At 37.5% G+C, this 24,867-nt stretch overlaps 1 protein-coding gene across 2 annotated transcripts in view; it reads left to right on the plus strand.

Annotated features, from left to right (window-relative positions):
- The first annotated feature begins 8,080 nt into the window (after positions 1-8,080).
- The window catches only part of TRMT9B (tRNA methyltransferase 9B (putative)), a 102,206-nt gene continuing 85,419 nt past the window's right edge, over positions 8,081-24,867 (plus strand). Inside the window, exon 1 of one of the 2 annotated variants that reach the window (XM_038134739.1) lies at positions 8,081-8,209. The gene's annotated coding sequence lies outside the window, so the exon portion shown is untranslated. The remainder of the gene's footprint in view (positions 8,210-24,867) is intronic. The other variant, XM_038134740.1, reaches the window with a different exon arrangement.

A 24,867-nucleotide genomic window follows, 5' to 3' on the forward strand; every position in this document is an offset into this window, starting at 1 on the left:
GTAGTGTTGAGTTGTGGTGGGAAGTTGTGAATTGTTTTGAATTATTATGAATGGTTTTAATGGATTACGGATTCTGGCGTGGCTATGTCAAGTGTGAATTGACCCCTCACGAAGTATTTGACTTAGCCAATTTGGACAAAAGTAAAACGCTGAAAGAAGTACTGTTAAACGTAGTTTATTTTGCATTTCAGATTAGATTACTCATGGAAATACAAAAGAAGAATAAAACAGGACAAACCTGAAGGGCTTGTGGGATTGGAATTAGGATAGTAAGGCTGTCCTCTGATGGAACAGTTTAAAACAGTAGAAATGAAAACATGTTTCCACCATTGCCCCTTCCAGTGAATCCTATAAAAGTTCATACACTAGTGATTCAAGCAATCATGAGTGCAATCAATGCAATCAGCTATTTTACATAATTTCCAGTGAAAAGGCACAAAATACTCATGTCTTTATCAGCATTAGTGCCTTGGAGCAGAAGAATTGAGGTTTTTCCTATCATCTTTCTCTTCAAAACTGAAACAGTGAAACAAGGGATTTGAAGTAGGATGGATGAATAGATGGGTAGGGAGCCTGACATTTTTTATTGCTCTCACCTGTTGTAGAAATGTCTGGTATCTGGGAGATTATTTACAAGAAAGCTAGACTATATATTCACCTCATTGTTATTCTCTAGACATTATTTTTTATCCCTGTTGGATATGATACTGGGCCCAGTTAGACTGTGATAGACTGTGATATTACCCAATGTTGACGGTCTTATATCTTTGAACTATTCTTTGAGCTTTTGTTTTGGTGTATTATTCCACCTTTGGCATATTTAACTAAACAAGAAAAAACCCCTCAAATTTCAAGTTTTTCACTGTGTTACTATCAGGATGTGATAGTTATGTAAGAGAGGAAAAAAAGACATTTTCAAGATTAGATAACACGCAGCTCCACCACCACTCCATTAAAATAGCACGCTCAAAAATACTTTTTTTTTCCCCCCCTGTTTGTAGGGTCAGATAAATGATATTTTAAAACAACAAAGCCTTGCCATTGCACAGTTCATGTGGGCCAGTCTAAGAAGAACTTCAGGGACGGTCCTTTCCCTTCTGCTGTAGAGCAGTGTTGTACTGCTGGTTATGGAAGCTGGTGGTTCTAATTCAGAAAGGTACCTGCGAAGCACAGTGCCTTCAGTACAGTGAGGTAGAAGTAATTCCTTTCTTATGCTTTTTAAGGTATTGGTTGGATGTTTTTCCAAGCAATTCCTTGTATGAGTAGTGTGTGCAACCCCAATTAGACATGAGATGTCAATAGAACAGTGGTTTAAGTTGTATTTGACCCCACGTTAGGTAAATTAAGCACAATGATTCTGATTCAAGGTCTTCAGAAATCAACAGCAGTATAAACAAAGTAAAGCATGACCAACCCAGATTAGGGAACAGGCAGTTGACCTAAAAATTAATACCTACGTACTGGAAATCTGGAGCCAAGCCCCATTTTTACAGGCCCTAGACATATACCCCACAAAAAAGTAGTTAACCCAAAGGATGTAGTAGTATTCCAAGAGAAATATTTGCTTTCTGGCTGTTTCTCCTCTTTTTCTTTGAAGGTAGATGCTAGTTACTCAGCTATTGTAATTTTTTGTGAAGATATGTGTAGCAAAGGCAAAATGAAATTAATTGGAGAAAGATTAGATTAGGCAAATAACAGTCATACTTAAGAAAATCATAATATTCCTGAAAACTATTTGTTCTACCAAGAAACACTTAAATATCATTTCTTCTAGAGGAAAAAGCCCCAACAAAAAAAAGGAAATATCAAGCCGTATTTGAAATTCTTAAATGGCTTTTGAAGACCTTAACTGATAATGTTTGAATTCCTTCAGCCCTGGTTAAGAAATAATGCTCACAACCATCTATGATTTGCTTTGTTTCAGGTTTTCATTGTTGTTAGGTAGAATTTTGGGGCTCTAGTGAGATAGTTCTGGGAGAGGGATTTTTAAATGGAAACATCCTCAGCATCACTGCAGTAAAACAGACACTAATCCTTGTTTGTGCAATGCAGTGGTGGGCAAAAGTTGGTTTTGCATTTTTTTTTTTTTTTTAGTTATGAGTGGTCACAAAGCTGCATTTGCAGCTTGGTCTCAAAAGTTAGTTCTGGTGAGCTGAACAGGGCTGGACTGTCAGCAGTGCCGTGGCCAGGAGGACTGGGTCAGTGATTGTCCCCCTGTACTTGGCACTGCTGCCACACCTCGAGTGCTGTGTCCAGTTCTGGGCCCCTCACTGCAAGAAGGACACTGAGGTGCTGCCACCAGTCCAGAGTAGGGCAATAGAGCTGATGAGGGGTCTGGAACATCAGTCCTACAAGGAGTAGCTGAGGGTACTAGAGTTCATCCCAGAGACTAGTCTTTCCAAAAATAAAAGAATTTTAAATGAACAAGATTTATTTGAGATTCTTTCTTTTGGCAAAGGCAAGAATTCTAGCATTTTTATGAAATGTGTTAAATGCAGTGACTTCTGCTGCATGAAACCAGTTTTTAGCTGTCTAAATAAACTGCTAATTAACAAACAGTCGAGTGCTCGTTGGGATGTCCCTTCAGTTCAGCATGAAATCTGAATTCTGCTTCATAGCATAATAGTATGGCAGTTGCCAGTGGATAAGGGAAAGACTGTGGCTATGGTCTGCCTAGACTTTAGTAAAGCCTTTGACATTGTTTCCCACAGCCTTCTTCTGGAGGAGCTGGCTGCTCATGGCTTGGACGGGTGCGCTGTTCCTGGCTGAAAAGCTGTCTGCATGGCCAGGCCCAGAGAATGGGATGAACAGAGTGACATCCACTTGGCAGCCAGTCCCTAGTGGGGTTCCCCAGGGCTCAGTACTGGGACAAGTTTGGTTTCATGTTTTGATCAATGCTCTGGGGGTAGGGGTTGCTCTCTTCTCCAAGAAACAAGCAATAGAATGAGAAAGTGGCCTCAAGTGGCCTGAAGGGAGGTATAAATTTGCTATAGGAAAAACTTTCCTCACTGAAAGGGTGTTCAAGCATTGGAACAGGCTGCCCCAAGCAGTGGTGGACTCACCATCCATGGAGGGGTCTAAACCACACGTAGATGTGCCAGTTAGGGACGTGGTTTAGTGATAGCCTTAGCAGTGCTGGGTTAACAGCTGGACTTGATCTCAAAAGTTTTTTCCAACGTAAATGGTTCTCTGGTGATATGTCCTCATTTTTGGTTCAGTTATAGTTTTGGAGGTGTCTGCCCACTTTGTCAGGAGAGCCCTGAGGAGCTTGCTCCTGCTGGGTGATTTTGGATTTGGAGCAGTGACACCCAGAACCCAGGAGATGCTGGTCCCCATTCCTCTTTCCCAGTTACCAGAATGCTAGTTTGTGTGTGGTGCTGACAAGTCTTTTCATCTCCAAAAACAACTGTTTTGTGTCTTAACCAGAGACTATTTGTTTTCAGTAGATCCAATGACACTTTTGAAATTTGTCTGTAGGAGATTTCTCTCACTTTCATGATGATGATGGCAGCAATACTTGTCTTAAAAATACAAATGACAAAGGTTGATCTCAGGGGTTAAAGGTAGAGTGTATAAAAGGAATGAAAGTTTAGAGCAGATTTTATCTAAAGAGATAAAATCTCAGCTAGGGGAGGCTGAGCTGGCTAAGTTTGCAAATGGGACAGAACTGACAGCCATGACCATCACATGATCTGGGAAGAAAATCTGGGACACTGGCTGCAGATCAGCAAGCACAGTATTGCTTACAAGAAGGAAGAAAAAGGCATTCACCAAGTGTAGACAATTAAGCTACTTCAATAGTACATTAGGCATGTAGAATACATTTTCGAGTGAAAAACTAATGGGAGACATGAAGCTAACATGGATACTACAACCCATAACGCTTGAATTTACCTAACATAGACTAAAGTCAACCTAACTAAGTCTGCTTTTGTTCTTGTAATGGAAATTATATTCTGGAGACGCAGTGCTCAGGCTTTCATCTCTTTGGATTCGAATAAAACAGATGATATAATGAGGCACATGGAGAATTTTGACTAAAACAGAGTAAGATGGAATTGCTAAAAAGTTGTCAGGTCCGAAAGATCCTGTTAAAAGCCTATAGAAATGGATCATGACATAGGAAGAGCTTCCTGTCTGGAAGCACTCTTGATATGCATTTTCTGAGGATCAGCTTCAGTACTAATTTTACTTGATATTTTCATCAGTGACCCTGGCACAAAAAGACAGGAAATTGATCTTTTGGTTTGGCAGCGAGTAAGAAAATGATGTCAATAAACTGAGGAGGAAAATGTCAGCTAGAAAGAAACCGACCTGCGTGACTACTGGGAAGAAATGGAAGAATTGTAGTCATGCAAGTGTCAAACCATGTACATCTATTAAGAAAAAATATTGCTAGATCCTGAGAGTTTATTAATGGGAAGTGATAGAAGATGAGAAAGAACAGGAAGTTGTAAAAAAGAACAACTGATATGAGCCTAGACTTTTTTTTCCTGTTGAGATAAGGAATTACTCATTGTGCTATACGTGACTCTGGTGAACAGAGTCATACAGTAGACAGTTCTGGTCAGGTTATTTGTAAAAAAAATAGGAAGTATAATTAACTGAAGGAAGAAAAGGATAATTTGGAACAGATTTGCCATTCAACAAGAATTGGAAGAATGCTTGCTCCCCCACTGTCTTGCCAAAAGAGGATGGAGAGGGGACATGATTGCCCTATGTGAGTGATTTATGAGAACAGACAGCAAGTGACACATAAGAAAAATTATGAAGTAAATTACTAAAAGAAATTCAGATTAGGAGTATACTTCTGAGAATCTGAAGTGAGATCATGGGATGGTTTCTGAGAAACACTGGGAGGATTTGCATGCTGTCAAGCAGTGCTTGTTAATGCCAGGACAGGAATTACCTAGCAGGCTAAGCTGTTATAGCAAGCTACTGGATTCAGTCAGAAGAACAGAAAACAGGTAATCAATAGGAAACAAGTTAGTAAACAGAAAATTAATTGACAGACTGCTACTTTTCAGCTATTGAGTCCACCCCTTAGTCATTGTTCTACAGTGGATGTTTCAGCGTGTCTCATCTCAGCAGGGTGATAAAGGAACGGTTGCGAAGTCACGAAGACCACAATTGAAATATCCCCCAGGTCCTTGGAAAAAACTCACTTAGGGAAGAAGACTTTGGAGAAGTGTGAGAAGGAGAGGGAACAACTTCTTCCTTTGAAAGACAGCAGGAATAAGGCATCCTAACCCTATGCTCAGGTTGGGATACCTGACACATTGGCAGGACTGACAGAGAAGGTAGCTGCTGTCAGTGCAGCAAAACATCCATACCCACCTCGTGGAGCCATAGAGAGGCATGTTAGCCACTACTTCCATGGTTGCCAAAATTGGGTTGGGAGAGAAAGGAGCAAAATCCAAGTTTAGCCACCTTGAGCTTTCTCTAGTAGCACTCCAGAGAGGAAGTTCTAGTGGCTGCTGCCCTACTTCTGCAATCCATGCATGGCACTGGGGACTTCCCAGGGATTGTGACTATTTAAACCATTACCTTTTGCTTTTCGCTCCTAAATGGCTGTTCTGCCATTCTCACTGCTTTAGCTGAATCTATGTTTCATCCAGCATGTTCCACTTCAGCTGGATCCATTGAAGGACAGAACAGGCCATGCTTTTATACCTTTGGTGATTGCTCTAAGTGGGAAAAGACCAGTTGAGCTGAAGTTGAATCCTCTCATGGGAAATAAGCTTATTACTACTGATAAAATTTCTGTTGAATACCATTTTGTTATTTTTTTCAAAATCCATACACAAGAAACTGGCAAAACCCCAGTATAAACAGCCCTGTGATAATGGCCATGCCAAATACATCTCTGAGACATTTGACATCTCTTTAATAATATTTTTTGTAGTTGTTTCAGAAGGAAAGTGTGCAACATAACAACCTGCAAACAGTTCATACATAGTCATGCCTTCCATGTGTTAACTGCTGGGGGACTGCTTCAGATTGCTTCACATTATAAAGTGTTGCTTATTTACCATGCCACTTGGTGACCAAGGTAGCATATGTGAAATGAATTTGCAGTTTATTACTGTTGAAATTTTCCAGTGAAACATTTTCTCAGATTAAAAAAAAAACAAAAGTTACCCATCAATCAGGAAGGCAATGCTTTGCAGAAGAGTCTTTATTCAGATAATTTGACAAAACATAGGTAAGTTTTTATGAGAAGCATTTTCCAAATATGCATGAAGATAGCACTGGTGGTTTCTGTGTATTTCCAGAATAGCTCTACCATGGGACTAGTCCCCACATGCCTCTGATCTGGTAAAATCTCTGTTGTGGAGCAGAGGAAACTGATTTTGGGAAATCCATTTCTTGTCAAAGGTCAGCTCCTGGCTCCATAGCAATAGCCTCCTGCCATGTGTCTGTAGCTGCAGTTAAAAAACTTCAAATTCCTACTGAATCAGCAACCAGGACCTTGCAGTTCTGGCTTCCAGCCCTCCTCGCATAAAAACATGATATGCAAAATTAGTAATGATATATACATATTAGAGAAAGCAAAGTTTTTCTTGAGAATCTACAGTAATTTCCAACTTCTAAAAGCAGATCTGTTTAGAAAAACTTTTTTGCTTTTTCATCCACGAATAAAAATATTTTGCCTCAGCTTTACGGTATTTATTTTTTCCTAAAGTAGTTAAAGGCCATTAAAATTGATGCTTGATGTTTGAGTCACTTCAGCCTTGGCTAAGAAATAATGCTCAAAACCAACTTGGTTTTGTTTTGTTTCAGTTTGTTCTGTGTTGCTTAGTAGACTTTTGGGGCTTTAGTGAGATAGTTCCAGCAGAGAGATTTTTAAATGGAAAAATGCTCAGCATCACTGCAGTTAAACAAACACTAACCCTTGTTTGTGCAACACAGTGGTAGGCAGAAGTTGGCTTTGAATAATTTTTAGTTATGAGTGGTCAAAAAGCTGCATTTGCAGCTTGGTCTCAAAAGTTAATTTGAGCTGAACAAAGCTAGACTGCTACCACTCTCTCTAGCATTACTGTACAGCACTACAGTGTGAATTTTCCGAGGGATCTTAATTCCCTTTGAGAAAATTTGAGCTATCAATTCTCAGTACGTTTGAAAGAAACCAGCCCAATAGTGTGTTATTTAGTTACACAGTAATTATGTATGCACTAGTATGAGAAAAAATGACCACACATAGGATAAATAGTTAACTACATGTTAGAAAGATAAAGATCTCATTAAAAGTAAAAAGGAAGGCAAAACATAATAGGATCTAAAATACTTAGGTAAAGACAGAGAGAGAGTTTATCAGCTTGATCCAATAAGGGACTTAAATACCTAAGCAAGGTTTATGGAGAATTCAGGTTCCTAAGTCAAAAAATGAGATCACAGCTCATGCAGCTGCTCCTAACCCAGGAGTGCCTAAAATCACAAGGCTCTTCTTTGATTGTAATCTGTATCTTTGGAGTGTCTTGGAATTTACTTTCGTGCACAATCAGTGTGCAGCAGCTAGAGCAGTTTAGGCACTTATTTCAAATTCAGCCATTTGCAGTCCTGGGCTGAAAAGTTCAAGGACGCTATTCTGTCAGTGTATGCAGGCCACACCAGGCACAGATTCACATTCTGAAATTCTTAGTTTGCTATAGTTGCTTGCTTTTACCGGGAAAGACAGAGAGGTTGAATAACCTTTTCTTAACAATCTCCCTTTATTTGCAACCTTATTTATAACCTTTATTTAACAATCTAACAAAGTTAGATTAATGATACAAGGATAATTCTTGCACATCATTTCTGTTCCTACAGACAACAGAATTTTTTGCTTCATTGTGGCATGACTTTTAGCAGGAACAGGGCAGGATTATCTTTGTTTTCAATAGCCCTGTCTCTTGCTGGGTAGGATCACTTTTCTGCCCTGCATTGATTTGCTTCTTTTGTTTGTAACGGGGAAGCACAAACAATGGGTTGCTGTATAGGAGGCGCTCGTTTTCTCATTTCCTTCTGTTATCCTGGCTGTGGTTTAACAGAATACTGCAAGCCCTGCTTCTCATTCCTTTTTTTTTTTTTGTTTTAACAGAATGTTAATTGGATCCTACAGTTAGGAGGACTCTAAGCTGTGGACTTTAAGCACGCTCTGTTATCTGTGTTGTGGCCTGACTTAAGTTTCTAAGGAATTGCAATAATGCTGCTGCATTTCTGGGGTTTGGTAAGTCTGGTAATTATACTTTGACTGTGGAACTGACTATCCTGGAAACACCAATAAGTGGAGTCTCTCATTTCCCTGTTTTCCTGTTCATCGTATTTTTTCTTCTCCCATATGTGATAATATGTGGTTGTAGATTCTAAAGTATAGCTGAATGCTTCTACATGTGCAAGGCAACAAACTCAAAAAATGTGATCAAGAAGGTCTTATTTTAAATTATTCCAGCTTTAAAAAGTAACTTAGCTCCAGATGAATCATATTTGTCTTTCCTTCAGGAAGAGAAACCTTGGAATGATCAGACTCTTTCCTTCAGCCATTGTTCTTGGTAGAAGAGATGCATATAATCTATAGATTTATAAAATAGCTAAATATTCACTGGAAAGTGTGCTCCTATTAATATAAATTGTAATTGTTCAAAGAGCAATGCACTTACAGTGTGAAGTACTGCATTTAAAAAGATAAAGTGCAGGAGCTCTTAGTGCAAAACTGTAACTGAATAATGAACAGAAACTGAAATAATAGCTAAGGAAGTACTGAAAAGCCTTCAATTAAAGAAAGCTTTTTTTAAAATAAAATTTGCTCATTAGAGAAATGTGCAAAGAGCAAATAAATCAGCATTTTTAATGGTTATCAGTATGTATTCCTTCAGCTGAAAGTTGTTGGCTGACAGTCATGTTGAATATCTCACAATTTTTTTCTGAGTTTTTATGTATTCACTGTACAGAAAAAGTACAGGCTGATTATTTTAAGAATAATGTATAGCAAAAGAAAAGTTAATGATTTTGGACATGTGTTCTATATTCTAACTTGGTATTTAAAGGATTATTTATGTTGGTATCTGTTTATATATTCTCTAATATTTTCTGATATATTCCCTGATAAAATATACATATTCTCTAATATAAAGGTGAATGTTTTACATCTCTTTATGATCGTTCTCTGAGATAAATAATATTGAGATACATTTGGTGTTGAATATAGTTTGCCAAATAAGAGCAGTCTCTCTGAATTTCTAATAATTATTGCTCTTCATTAGTATACAAGTAAAAAAAGGGGGAAATTACAGTTATTGCATCATATTTGCATTAAGGTATGCCTGCATTGTAAAAATCAAATCTTCAACCAAAGTAGAAGGAAGGAAAAAAGCTTATTATGCTTGATATCTAGCCTCTTGGAAAAAACCTTTCATTTCTGAGTGGTCAGTAATAAATGCACAATTCAATTCAGAGTTTCAGTCAATTAAAATACATTTTAAGAAATGCATGTAGAGATCAGAAAGTACTTGGCAGCCTACTTCTAGTGGTAACTGGAGGGAAAAGCCCTTCATTTGTTATTACTGGATTGGACTGCTGCAAGTATTAGATAAATTGCTGAGTTTAAATGAATCTTACTAATGATAAAATAGTTACCAATCTTTTAAAATTCTGAAGGAGTTGCTAAAGTTACAAAATTCATGTTTACTTATTCTTTCTAGGTCAGCTCTTTGGGATCAGAGGAGCAACTGCTCCTTGTGTTGTAGGTATTTCTCATTCATAGAGTTTTATAGAGTTTTTGCATGTATATCCACTTTTTCCTTGTCTGATTGGTGTCCTTCCTTAAGAGGTTTTAGAGCACTGGGCAAATATTTTATATCAAAGAGAACAGGAAATACATGATTTTGCTTCAAAACCCTGTGGCTAGTACTCTTTACTAAACATAGTGTTATGTAAAGAACATGAGCTGAACAAAAAGCAGTTACTTTAATCCCAGTGGCAGAAGACATCTAATTAAATCATCTTAGTGGCAATAGTTTACCTTTTAGTAGCAAAATTAATGTTACCATTTATTCTGACTTTTCAGTATTCTTTTTCTACTTTGGCTTGTACCTTCTACTGTAACCCATGTCCTGTTTGCTTCTTGAACATTAGCATCACCCAGCAGCATGTTGTGTGCTGTAGGCTGAGATATCACAGCCACATCTTTTCAACCTCTCCTACAAAGGTGCCACAGGATATGTACATCTTTATTTTACTTCTGCCAGAGACACCAGACACAGGGTTCAATTGGGAGACCATTGCTCTTCATTAGACCAATGTTTTTCAATGGAGACCAGGATCATATAGGAGAGAAGTGAGCACTCAGATCCTTCATTTCAGCATGATTGTGTAAAGAACATTGTGTTTCAGTCTTTCTACCACCTATATGTCTCTTTCACCGTGTTTATCGAAGAAAATAATTGAGTATCTGATCTTTGGCTGTTGTGCACAAAGACTCTATCTAGAGACAAAAGAAGACTTCATTTAATTTTTTTTTCAATTCCTGAAAATGCAATGCAACGTTTTTTTAAAACTCAAATGTATATTGAACATTATTTGTCCATGCAGTTGTAACAAGTTTCAGTCATACTGAGTCTAGGTTGACCACAGTTATTCACAGGAGGTTCTGTGGTAAGTAGCCCATCCCAAAAGGATTCTATGTGAGGTGTTCTGTCCTTGTCATTACATTTTAGGGAACTTTTTTAATGATTTGCATCCCTCAATTTCTAATTGCCCAGGAAAGGTTTCACAAGGGCTGAAAGACTGTGATAAGCCCACTCATATGAGAGTATTTTTTAAATCACATAATATATTTTATTTATTGTCATATTTCTACCTCTAGTAAAAAAAAAAAATCACTTTTTTTTTCAGTTAACAGTTTATCCTGCTGTTTTTCATAGGTTTGCTGATGTGCTGAATCTGTTTTACATTTGTGTTTGGCTATGCTGGTATTGGTAGATCACCTGAGAGCCCTGCCTTACTCCTAGTTCATGCTTGCCCTTCACTGGAGAGCTGCAAACCTGACGAGCTGTTGCCATCATTTTTCTTTGTGACATACTGTAGAGCCTTCTTGTTAGAAAGTACTTGGTTTGTGCCCTGGGCTCTCAGCTGTGGAGATTTGATGTATGGCTCACTCTGTCAAGTTTCATGGTGGTACTGAATTAATACCTCAATTCCTGGCCATAAAATTAAGTCAAAAGTTAACTATGTAGACTAGATGTAAATATTTATTATTAATTGTAGAAATAGAAGCTACAACATGTTTTTCTTTGTTGTTTTTAAACAGTGGAATGGACTGCTGAGGGAGGCAGTGAAATCACCATCTATGGAAGTGTTCAACAAATGACTGGATGGGGCACTTAGTGCCATGATAGTTGACAAGGTGGTGATCAGTCAAAGAGGTTGGACTTGATGATCTCAGAGATCTTTTCCAACTTGCATGATTCTGTGATTCATTGAAAAAATATTCTCAGAGGTTCTTTTTCTTGGTACCTGGATCATCTTAATAAAAATGGTTAGTGGAAAACTGGTGTTTATAGGGATAATGCCTGGGGGTGACAGTCTCTCAGAATTTCTTAATTCTGCAACACCATTAACAAAATTAATAGTTTGGTCAGTAATTGATTTCAGGCTTAAAAGCAGGTTATAATGATTGTAGGGCTGAGTCATATCTTAGACATAGTAGCTAAGTAAACTGTTCTGGTAAAGTAAACAGTAATACATCAGAACGAAAGGTTTCTGAATAAGCTACTTGCTTATTAAATTACAGCATAGCAGAGCTTGCCTGTCAAGAATGAGAAGCAAAGAAGGCGTCAGCCTATAGTCTTTTTTTTATCCAGAAGTCTTTCTCATTGTAAAAAATACATTTCTTACAATACATTGTAAGAAAAATACCAGGTATTTGTAGAGGGAAGTTTGTGTAGAATAAGTAATTATTGGGAAGGAAGAAGCAAAACTGAAGTATATTTTTTGAAGAGATCCTACATATATATTTACATAATGGGACTGAGTGTATTTACGATAATGGGACTGAGATGTCCCTCTTTTCCTTGAAATCACCTCTTTGCCAGTGGTGTAAAGTTGGCAAGTCATGGATGTTGCTGCTTTCCTACTTTCTGGTGTCACTTAAAGAAAAATACAGGTTGTGTTCAGATTGTACCATAGCTCAGATTTCCCTGTGTCCGCAGACACAGGAGCACAGTGGAGCTGTAAGGAACCTCTGATCCTTCCTTTCCTGGCCCAGACAGAAGCATGTGAGTGATAATATGCATCAGTAAATTTGAAACAAGTCTTCAGTCTTGGTACTGCTTCATTTTGCCATGATGACCTGCTTTCTGTAGATCTCAATAGAAAGATGTAATGCCTTTATCAGTTCTTACTGGAAATAACAGTTTCTCCATGGAATGACTATATTAAGAAATCTCACTTTGAAATGACAATTTTAAGGTGATTTACATAAGAAATAACAGTACCTATAGTTGGATTGATTGTTGTTTTGAAGGACTTGTACAACGTTTTTGTCTTAAAAGTTTGAGTTACTTGATTTATTTTTTTTTTAGTTTTCAGAATACTGGATTATACCTTCTCTTCCACTATTGCTTCTACTGCATATCTTATTCCTACAATTCTCATACTATTATTCTATTAAAATAAACTATATACATGAAAAAATATATATGTGCCTTTGAACAAAATATTTACATATTAAATATCTAAATACATATATTTTTAAGTTGCATTTTCATTAGCTTTTTTAAGCATTATCTAGAAAAAAAAGTTTTAAATGAAGAGAGTAATAAGTGCTTTAAGTCTTAAAAAAAAATTAAAAATTACTATTTTTGCCCCTGTTTGGGCTTCTGATGTAAAAGTCTTGCAGTGTGCTTTTCTACATTCCAGAAATTTCCTGCAAGTCAACAGCTTGATTGATTGATTGATTACTACTTTGTATTGTGTACCAGCGGGGTTGTTCAATTAAAAACTGCTTGCTGCACTTTTAGGTCAGGTGAAGGACGTGCAGGTGGAGTCCCTGGTACCAAGAGGGAGCTGCTGGTTGGGTTTGCCCTGCAGCCAAGGGCATGTGCTGCCCAATGTGGGCTTGAAGGCCAGGCTGGACATGCAGCACGGGGCTGGGGCAGCTGCTCTGCTTCCCTGCTCTGGAGGTCACTGCTCCTTGGTGTACAGTGGTCTTCTGGTCAGGATCACCACTGCAGATTAGAGGTTGTAGAAAAGGAAAGGATCTTCTGAACTTTTATAAAGTGTGGGAGCATCCCTCCAGAGCAAGCAGTGTTAGTGGCATTAGTATTACCTGTGCTTGCCTGTATTCCTGCTTTCAGTGCTTTGAGAAGACACTGCTATTTCTCCTGCAGTGGAGATACCATCTTGTAGTTCCACTGCTTGGCTCCTGGAGTTAGGATCAGGCCTTAGTAAAAAAGTCTGTGAAGATGCTCAAGGGCAATTAAAAATTATGAAGCAAAATCATGATGATTAATAAAAATTCCACTGTTACCATGGAAGGTGTTAGTGCTGAATGAGATTAAGAAGTGCTTTTTCTAAGGCAGCATCGAATTTCTGTTTTTCTTTCATTGCAAGTAGAACAAAAGGTATTTTTTAAATTTTTGCCCACTCAGTCAAGATGGAAACAAACAAATACACATCTTAGATTAGTAAAAATTTGCAATTACTTTTATTTCTTTAGGAACAATGGACAAAATATGCTTTATTTCATGTAAATTCAACTCTCAGTGTTTTCTGTTTTAGGATGTTACCATCTGGGAATTTTAGAAGGGTTTGCTGTGCCTGTTGTGCTTTACAAGCTCAAATCTCTGGCCAGAACATGTTTCTCATGATGAAGAAGAAGATTCACATATCTCTAGGCAGATGTTTTCCTGCAGGCTTGGCCCTTAGAAGAAAGGAATTTTAAATTCCTGCTTGACTTGGCAAATGTGCTGAGTGGGAGATATATTTGTTCAGTGTTTAATAAACTAGTTGGGAACAATGTTTCAGATGAGATAGAGAAAAAAAATCGTAGTTTGAAATGATGTTTAGTTTTCCCACTAGAAAATTGGCAGTTAACAACTACATTATTTGTCAAAAAATCTTTCAAGCAAGAAACAAAAGTCAGCTCTATTTGCACAAAACTAATGGTCTGACATTGTAAACAATTTTTAATAATTTCTGTCATGCATAATACATCCCAGCAGCAACATGCATCTGAATGCAAAACTACTGCATGTTTAGGAAAGTGAAAATAAAAGACAAAATTAAAGATTTCTGCCAACCTTTCAAGAAATGATTTAGTATAAAAAGTTTGGTTGTAAAGCTTTAAGAACTGCATTTTACATTGAAGTTTTCAGTGGAACAGTACAGTTATTGAACACATCAAAAAGAATATAGAATTTTTTAATAACAGGGAGTAACAGATTATTTTTTGAACTGTTCATTCTATTATGCACAACTGTTTCAGTTAGGTAGGAATTTTACTAAATAACTGCACCTTTATATTTACTTTATTTTGGTTTGTCATTAGATTTTGAATTTCAAGAGTCCCACAGGACAGTTCCCATTCTTGAGCTGCATAATCATCACAGGAGGCATCTGAGTTCTGGGCTGCCAAAGCTTCGATCATATTAGAGATGGTGGATGTTTTGGGTGTTGGGCAGGGATCTGGACTCACTTATGCTCACACAGAGAAATATTTCTGCACTTGCATGTGCTTTTAGGCAACACTCCTGGCCTGACATACTCTAGCTTTTGAGGAATGGAATACACTTGGTGCTGCAGCTCTGTGAGCAGCTTCTGGGTCAGCTCTGGGTTCGGCTCTGGTGGTGAGAACCCCGGACAAGAGGCCATGAACTGGAACCAGCCTTTGCACAGCAAAGGGCACAGGGACCTGTGGTGCCAGCCAGGGGACCAGACACTCAGAGACATGGCAGGAGCTCAGGACCTCCACATCTTCCTGTGAGGGTATAAAACCCCAGGGGTTTTTTTGTTTGGAGCCCCTTCTTGGCAACACCACCTGGAGCTGTTATTCTGTTGTTGCACCATGATTAAAATTATTGAGGGATCCAGAGGTCTGAGACTCTGCTATGGGAAACCTGGAGTTGAGCCAAGAGGAAAACCTGGTGTGACTGTGTGAGAGTGGCACATGTGGCTGCAGAGGGACCTCAGTGCCAGCTTGGGTGGAGTGCGAGTAACTGGCGGAGTGGCTTCTGAATGGTCAGACAGGAAAGTTTCCTTAACATATCCTTTGGTGGCCTCCAGTTGTGTTGGGTCAGAGCAGAACCAGTCAAGGTGCAATAAAGTCCATGTGCACAGTGGTGTGCCTTTTGCTCTTGTCTTAACGAGTGTATCTGCACAAGTGCTAGGGCAGTAAATGCCTGGCATAGCCACAAACTCCCAGTTCATTTTGCGCTAGAAAAATTTCCACAGAGGCCTGACTTTAGATGTAGACAAGGGAATCAGATGCCAGTGGCTGCTTGAGGCAGTCACTTTCTGTTCTATCTGTGCCAGAGCTGCAACACAGTGTACAGCCTGTGGTACCTTCTTTTTGCTACTTTGCTGATGTTGAGGGAGGAAAGTGTTGGAAATCACAGAATGGCTCTTTCTAGCCATTGATTTCATGCTCTCCTCCTTTTCCTCCCACTTTATGTATCACGCAGCCACAGAAGTAATACTTGTTCTCTGAGAATTTTCTCTGACTTTCTAGGTGCAGCTTATTTCATCACCCACCCTCTACCCCTTTTGTATGACAAGCCCTTTCTGGTTTCTGGAACCTCAGACAGTATAGAAGTGTTATGAGAGATGTTTTTAGGGAAAAAAGCACTTGCAGGAGTAATAGTAGGAAGTGCTTGTGTAGGAGTATAGTGGGAATTTAAATTTGCTTTGACAAACTAGTTGTTGACAGTGAATGATGTTTTTAGTGACCTTTTGTACGCAGAAGTGGAATTGTGCTGGTGGTTTTGCAATGGTGGACATTTCCAAATATTCCACTAATTTATGTACAAATTCAAGGTGACTCCACTGCCAAGAATTAACAGAACAAGAGGCAACGAGCACAAACTGAAATAAAAAATAGGAATAATATTTTTAACTGTGGTGGTGGTCAAGCTCTGGAACAGGTTGCCCAGAGAGCTTGTGGAGTCTTCATCCTTGGAAATACTAAAAACCTGAGTAGATTAAGCCTGAAGAACTTGCTCTAGTTCAATCTTCTTTGATCAGAAGGTGGACCAAAGACCTCCAGCAGTCAAATCTCAACCTGTTATTCTGTTGTAAAAAAAGCATGCAATAATCCTTTTTAAAGTGAAGGTAATTCCCTGAAGTACTGTTCTGACTTCCCGTATTTTGTGGTTGACACACTTCTGAGTATATTTTGCTGTCACTTTAGGACCTTTAATTATTACACAGGATGCAAGTGTAAATTACATATGCAAAAAAAAAAAACAGACACCAAAATCATTGTTCATGAATAGCTCCAGTTTTATAGTCACTAGTCAGAAACATTTTAAACAATAAAGACACAGATCTTTCTTTGAAGTCTGCAGTTAAAAATTCCATTGGCTTAATGGGACAAGAAACTTTATTCATCACATTTTATATCTAACAGAAAACATACACTAAAGCAAAATGAATAGGTTAGTTATATATTTAAACAGTCTGTAAAACCAAAACCTCTGGTAATAGGAACTTCAGGCTACATTTGCCTCCAACCATCAAGCAACTATCTCTGGTCTGCTCTTTGCACAGTGCACTAACTGCTGGGTGCCCACTGTGTGTGTGTTACTTGCTGTCATCGTGCTCTGGCTGCTTGGCAGAAGGGAAGAGCTGGGAAGTTGCATTGTTCCGTAGGAAGGCTTTTAAATGTGTAGAAGCAGCTTGGGGGTGCACAGTTGAGGAACGGGCCCTTGTACGTGACAAGACACACTTTGTACTTTGCTGTGCAAAGAAATCTCTTGATTTCTCCTGTTTGAAAGGGGAAAATATTATTGTCCTATTTGATAAATGAAAATGTTTGTCTGCAAAGCAAGCATATAAGGAATAGAATAAACATATTTTCTCACTAAAGGGATAGTTTCAGGAAAAGAGGATTAAAATTCTTGGAAAATCAGTGAGGCAGCTACAAGTGTCAGGTGATTATATGGCCTTATGTAAGTACAGTGGTTGGTGTCTAGCCAAGTATTTCTAAAACTTATAGGGTAACTTCTGTTCACATTTAGGCAGGCAGAAATCTGAAAGCACTTCAAAACTTAACAGTGTTTGCTCCTATGTTAGTGCTTCTTTTAAAAAAAGAAAATAAAAACATGTTGGTTTTTTGTTTGGTTTTTTGGGTTTTTTTTTGTTTTGGTTTGGTTTTTTGTTTTTTTTTTTTTTTTTTACTGCAGGGAATTCTTAAAGAGGATGATGTGGTTATAACAGGGTCTTCCAAGAATTGAATTTTATTCCTTTCTTGTAGATCCCCTGTACTGTAATGGGCAAGCCATTTTTTAGCTTGATTTCTGGCATAACCACAGCAAATGTTTTTATGTATGTGACATTGAAAAAATGTAGTGCGTGTTGGTGGGTGTGGCTGGTAGGTGTATTATCTAGTTGTTGTATGGCAGTGTATTAAAATAATTTTGTTACTGTTTTTGTTTTGTGAAAAATAGACCTAATTGAAACTAACTGGGAGAAAAAGTGGGTTTTTTTAAAAGAAATTTTACTCCCATTTAGTCTAGTAGTGCAGGTCATAATAACCTGCTTCTGAAGGCAACCTATCTTAAATGAATAATTTATTTGTATGGTTTGGTAGGATTTTTTAACATGTAATAATCTTTCAAAGTCTTTTTTTTTTTCCCCAAGACAGCATTCAGAATGCAGATTGTTTTCCAAGATCTTGTTTTGCTGGCACATCCACTCTTTCTTTATATCATGATTGGTTTTTGTGCAGTTTGTATCACATCACTTTTCCACTTCAGGTTTGATTTACCTTTAGACTTGTTGAGAGACATAATACCATTGAATGATTCTCTAAGATGCAGGCAAATCTTCAGGTATTTAGAAGGAAAGAAGAAAGATTTTACACTGGCAGAGCATTGCTTGAAGGGCTGAAATGACTGGCTAAATCTGGTGAGTACTAATTAGGTAGAATTTGTTAGTCTGTCAGTCAGTCTTAACAGATTTTCTTGATCACATACTGAACATACACAAAGCAAGAGAGTAGATACAGTGAATTCAAGAAATGTCTTCAGAATTATGCTTCTTTTGAAAGAGATTTTTGAACTGATGTTCCAGCAGAAGCGTAAAATGTTTCCATATGACAACAGAATGAAAGATGTCAGAGAGATCTCAGAAAAGGAAGTTAGAATAGACAAGAAAGCGTTTAGAAATGTATTCGCTTTTACTTAAAGTGTGAATTTGGACATCAGAGAACTCCTGTAATGCCTGCCAGGCTGTGTTCTCTGTCCCCACAGGGCTTTTAGCACTAGAGTTGCCCACCAGGCAGCATCAGATGAATCATCATGAAAACCAAACAAGACAACTTTACTTGAGAGAGAGAGAGAGAATATAGAATATGAACAATCCAACTGCCATCTGTATGTTTTCCTGATGAATGGCATTATCACATCTTTTTGTGCCAAATGAGTAAACTGTTTTTACCACACAAATACTGTCTATTCCAGCACATATTACATGCAAACTACCAGCACCTATTTCAGGGTGATGTTTGCAATGTGAATTCACTCTGCCAGTTGGAATCCTATCCAACAAGTTCTGGTTAGAAAAGTAATGCCAAAAGAAGTGTGGGTTTGTGATGAGTGTTAGGTCATGAAAACTCCACAGCTTTCCAGGGGCTTATAAAATGCAACCGAGTCCATTGCTGTCACATTACTTACTAATGTACTTATAACCAGCTGACTCAGTTACAGAGAAAGGCACAAGTTGAAAATGTATATGAAAGAAAATAATAACAGCAAATTGGAGACTTGCATGCACGAGCATTTTCGTGAGCTAAAAGAGAATAAAAAGACAAATTAAGATGTTGTGGTATTCTCTAGTGTTTCACAGGAACCTTCCAGCACATCTAACCTGGTTTCAGAGAGGAAAGTAACATTTTTGGTTTACTGTCTGTTTAAATAATATGAATATGTATTCTATGCTTGTAGAAAGAACTCTTTTTAATCATTACCTAACCTTTAAAAAACAAACTTTTTTTTTTCCAAATGAAATAGTTACCATAGCTAAACTATCCCTCAAATAAGGTTTTCATATTAAGAAAACCTAGATATCTAGATTCTCAAAAAGCATTTGCTAGCTCAAATGTAGAGACTTTTAAGTTTTGGCTCATTGAGTGGTGTTTCTTTGTGCAGTGTGTTTTACATACAATAAAGCCTACTCACAGATTTCCCAAAGCCTCTGTGCAAATCCCCAATTTCTGGCAGCTCATGTTTATTCAACGATAATGTGCTTTCAGTGGAATAATGTCAGTGGTGGACCAATGGCTGCCTGAGCAAAGCTCTGTGGAAAGAGAAAAGTAATAAAAAAGCTTCAACTTTTCATATTGATTGCAGAATACTAATTTACAGCAACAGAATATAAATACAGTCAGAATTCACATTGTGAGATGAGTATATAAAAGCAAGAGTGTGACATGTTTGACAGTTGTCCTTTCTGGTTGTGTGAGAAATTTGGTATTTCTCATACAGCACTGTTTAGTACTAAATGTTTTCAAACCTAGAGCATATCAAATGGTGTTAGCACTGGTAAGGGCAACATTGAAGAATGCTGCCATTACAGAGCAATAACAGTAAGATTTATCATGAATAATATTTCCATTACACAGCTTTGAGGAGTAGTGCAAAAGAACTTTCAGGAATTGTGCTTGTAACAATGACCTCAACCTTTGAAGATCCATCTAGGATTGGATTATATTTCCAAACAGTACGCATTGCAAGCTGTTGAGAAGTTAAACTTCTTTTTATTTTTCCTTTAAGACGTGTGTTTATCTTGCATTCTGTATGTACCTTTCACCTCAAGATATATTTACTAAATAATTTATGACGCACTTGAGGTTCCCCCCCTGCCCTTTGTGATTGAACAAACTGCTGTATGTCAGCAGCATGACTTGTTACAACAAGAAGTAAAGCACAATGTCTGGCTGATAATGCAGTGCAAAGATTTGAGAGATGAAAAATGCACCTGTGCGTGAGATTATTGACGTTGAAATGGACATCTCTACAAAGAACTCATTAGACTTACTGAAGTTATTGGGACAAGAATCTCAATCTCACCTTGGGAGTTCTGGTTTCTGAAATATTCTTTTAGTAGAAATATCTGACCCTGGTATAGTAGAGGATCAGAGATTACCTAATGAACTACTTATGTCACTTCCTGCTCCACCTTGCATTTTATATGCCAGCTCCTGAAGCTATGTGATCATCTGTTTAACTTTGGGGAAAATAAGTAAGAAAGCAAGAAGATTACAAGATACAAATTTAAAATCTAGAAAACGTTTTGGGAACTTGAAACTAAATAAAATTTGTAATAGTTCTCCTTTATAATAAATAAAGGTAACATGAAGAATTTTTTAGTTCCTCAGACTCATATGCAGTGATTTAGATCTTGAAGGGGAGAGACTTTTTTTAAGTATTTCCTTATAATATTTGCCAAACTCTGTTAAATGATTTACTGAGTGGTTTCAGGGCTCAGTAATCGTACAGTTCTTCAGTGTTAATATATCACTCTTTCATCTGGAATGGAATTACCAAGGAAATTATTTTCTTGATATTTTCTTGGAAACAATAATGATTTTTTGTGTCTCACGACATTTGAATTCCATGAGGGTTATTTAAAAGTGTTTGGTTTTTAAAAAATCTTTAATCATTTCCACATAATTTCTTTGTTTTTCACAAGAATCTCTAATATTACCCGTAGCAGCTCTGTTTCTCTGTGTCATTCTTTGCCACATTAATTACCTCATTAGCTCTCCTTTGCCATAGGGGAATCACATTTTTCTTTCAAATTGTGCGATTTTTAAAAATAAGTAAAATAAACTGGGATCCATTTGTTCAAATCTTTATTCATCCTTTCAGACTGGAACAAATAATGGTGTAGCCTAAATTTGTCCTTTTTTTCCCCAGCTATGTCAGGTGATCTTGTAAAAGATAGTATATGTCCCACCAAGCTTGCCTTGCTTCCCTGTTGAGTGATTTGCATTCACCAAGGATCTGGTGTGGCTGGAGGAGGAATGTGTCTGGAGACCTAGGGATTCTGTAACATGTGATTCTTTGTTAAACCTGGGAGATGAGCTGGAGCTCACATCCAGGAACTGTGTGCTGTACAGTCATGCAAGACAGAGTGGGTCTTTGGGCCCTGCAGTTCCCCTCTCTTCCATACAGGGCTGTGCTCTGCTGTAACTCAGCCTTTGAGCTGTAAACATCCTGGGATGAGAGTTGCAATTGTGTTCCTTGGGAAACTGTCCCTTAGCAGAAGTCCAAACATATGAGAAGTTTTTTCCTATTCTTTTGACTAAGAATTTTCTACCTTAATTTTATTGAATTCTTCTATTTTTTACTGCCTATAACTCTAAATGTTATACCTGCAAACGTGTCTGACCCTGATTGTTGCTGCTGTTAGCCAGTTGCCTTGTGACAGCATATTCAATGTCCAAAAAAGCCAGAGGAAAAAGGATATCTCCTTAGTTTTTCTGGTTTTGCAAGTAATTTTCTGAAATAACTTTTGGTGAAAAAATATTGAAACAGAACCTTTCCATAAGGTATAAAATGCAGTAATAAGAATTCATATTTTTAGTTTGTTGTAGCTTCTCAAAAACGTCTACTGTGTTGTTGACTCAGAATAGCTTTCAAAGTAGGAGAACTGGATCTCAGCTGTGATACTTGCAAAATAAAAATAAAATAAAACAAAAAATAAAATAAAATATAACCAATTTATTGATCCTCCATGTTCTGACAACCTAGATTATCCTCACAATAACCTTTGTAACCTTTGATTTAAAAGTGCTATACGTAAGAAAGTCTACTTGTTAACAAAGCTTAGTTTACTTGTGCTGGAAATTTAGAACATGTCTGACTGCTTTTCAAACCAGAATAGTGAATTGTGTGACAGCACTGAGAAGGTTGATACATAAAATGAAAGCAAGGCCAAGCAAATACATAAATAAGAAATCTTGAAATATGGGTTTATTAAGTTATGATACATGACAGCTTTGTTAATTCATCAGGAAAGAATGTTCAGATTTTTTTAACTTAATGAGCACATGAGTCTGTTTATCACATGCCTCTATAAATAAGTGTCTTTGCAGATGTTTTCTCTTTATTGAAAATTCTTTTTCTCTCCTCAGGGCATGCTACACTATTAAATTAAACTATGAATTTCCTAGCTTATTACAGAAGACACTTAGAACACTATGGCAGGCATAGCACTGACATAACTTTTAAATATCAATTTTAAGAATCATTTACAGATTAGTAGTGTAGCACCTATATATTTTATCTGGCAAAACTTTTTAATGTAAATTCTAAGAACTGTCTGCATATTATTGTAGTATTTCATTGATGCTATGTCTGGTTAATAAAAAATGATCAGCTAATTTCATGGAGAGTGATATCTCTGTGATAAATACCATTAATTTTGACTGCTAAATGGTCTGGGTCACTTAGGATAATTTTATTATCCTATTAAATTATTAATCGTTTGTCTGTCCTATTCATACTTCCTGTATCTGCAACCACATTTCTTTTACAGTGAGGTTCAAACTTACAATTATTCTCTAGTGTCAAATGTCATGTTGTCAGTGTTACCTCAACAAACCCAGCTGTTAATGACTGGACAGTTTCTTCAACAGACAGCATAAACACAAACACAAAACTGTTTCTGAAGAGGCTTTATAAAACTCTAGAGAGGAAAGGATGAAAGAAAAATAAGGATTTACTGTGTAGTTTAGGAAACTTGAATTAGAAAGTACTCTTGATATACTCCTGTTCATATTATATTTCAACCTGAGATAATTCACTATTCATGTCTTTTACAGCAAAGTCCTGAAGTAATTTAGAAATGTAACAATTAGTAAGGAATAATAGGTTTTATTTGCATATCCTGTTTAAATGTGGTACCTGCTGACTTCTTAGCAGTGAAATTTTGACTCCCCAACCCCCCTTTTTTCAACTTAAATTGTTCAAGTCTAGGTCTACTGACTAGGCTTATACTTAGAGAGGTAAATATTACAAACCTAGAATGTCTTTGTCTTCCAGTCAAGGTTGGCCTGTACTGATACTTGCAAAGTTAAGCAGTTATCACAATTTTTAAATATGGCTGTCTTGCCTGGGCATAAGAAACATTCAGCACAGTTTGCACACACCGTAAATTACTTCAAGCTCTTCCTAAGGAGAATTTTCTTGGCATAGTTTCTACAATGCATGCTTCCCTCATTAGAAGAATAGCTTAAAGGAATAGAGGATGAAACTACAAGAGATGACAAAGAGCTGTAAAATTAGCTTTGTGCTTTGTGATAGTGTGTGTGAAATCCTTCCTTGTGTGATACAAAGTGGTCATGATGTAAAAACCACATTGTAGCCAGAACTGTAACTGAAGTCCTGACAGGGCACTGTTCTAGCACTCCATTGTATAGCAGTCAAGGATGTAGAGCTCCCTTGCAAAGCAATAACCCAAGGTAGTGCTGTCATCATGTAACATTCAGTAGTTTGCCTTAGTTTGAATCAGTCACCAGGAGAGGAAAGGGAAGGAATGTTGGGCATGTGTATAGTTGTGAGAAGTTATTAGTGTTCATGCAACACTAATACCCATCAGACTCTGAAGGAATGGAATGTCTGCAGTGAGGATGTGTTTATGTTGGATTATCCTGTGCTAATGCAGAGTGTGATTTTCACCATTTTACTCCTGCCACTCTCGTATCTCTTGTAGATGAGTGGCGTTACAGCCTTACTGCAGTGGGCTGTGGCTTGAGCTCTTTTCAGATGTGGAAATGGTTTGCTTTGTGTATCTATAGTAACCAACTGCTGGCATTTTCACTAAGTGCTGTGCACAGGCTGAGGGTGTGTGACTGTTATTATTATCTGCTTTATAACTTATCCCAGAAGGCAATGCAGTACGTGGAAGCTAAATTATCTTGAAATAAAACAGTTCATGATCTGAAGTGCTTCAGCTCTGAGCGCAGAGATGCTCGTGAAGTTTAATTCACCCTGCCAAAAATAACCTTCAGTATGTATAGAGAGGCTTTTGGGTGTTATAATTTACCTTTCTTGATCCCAGAACAGGTAAAGTACAGTGGCTGTGTGGGCTGTAATGCTCTCAGCTCCTATCATTCCCCTGTATGGTAGACATACCTTTTAGTTAGTGGTACAGCAACCTGCAGGTGAATTTGTGTTTTATCCAAAACATCGCTTATAATTAAATGTCTCATCTTCTCAGTGGTGCCTAGTTCTGCTGAGCTGTTTTTACTCAAGTAATAAAACATTCCTCTGCACATTTCAAATTGCAGTAAGTGTAGTGGCAGTTACCTATGGTGAAGGATTACTCAATGACAGCATCTTATCTTACCTATGTGTGAAAGGCAAGAGGTTTTATGATTGTGAAATCACCCACTGAGCAAACTTTCTTAATGATGCTCTAAAGAAATTAGTTTGAAACAAAGCTAAGGGTAAAGAAATAATCAGAAACCAAAATCATCACATATTCCAAATAGAATACTTTAAAACTTGTCAAGCTGCCACTGCTTGGCTTGTGCCACTCTGCCCCTTCCCTAGCACCCAGCCATGTGTACTTAGGAGCTGTTGATTTCCTCCTCATATGTTTTTTTACTACCATCTCTTTTGGGTTGTGGTGGTAAAACATTAATGGACTTGGGAATAAAAATTA

Source organism: Motacilla alba, chromosome 4, assembly GCF_015832195.1.
Source record: "Motacilla alba alba isolate MOTALB_02 chromosome 4, Motacilla_alba_V1.0_pri, whole genome shotgun sequence".
Lineage (NCBI taxonomy): Eukaryota > Metazoa > Chordata > Aves > Passeriformes > Motacillidae > Motacilla > Motacilla alba.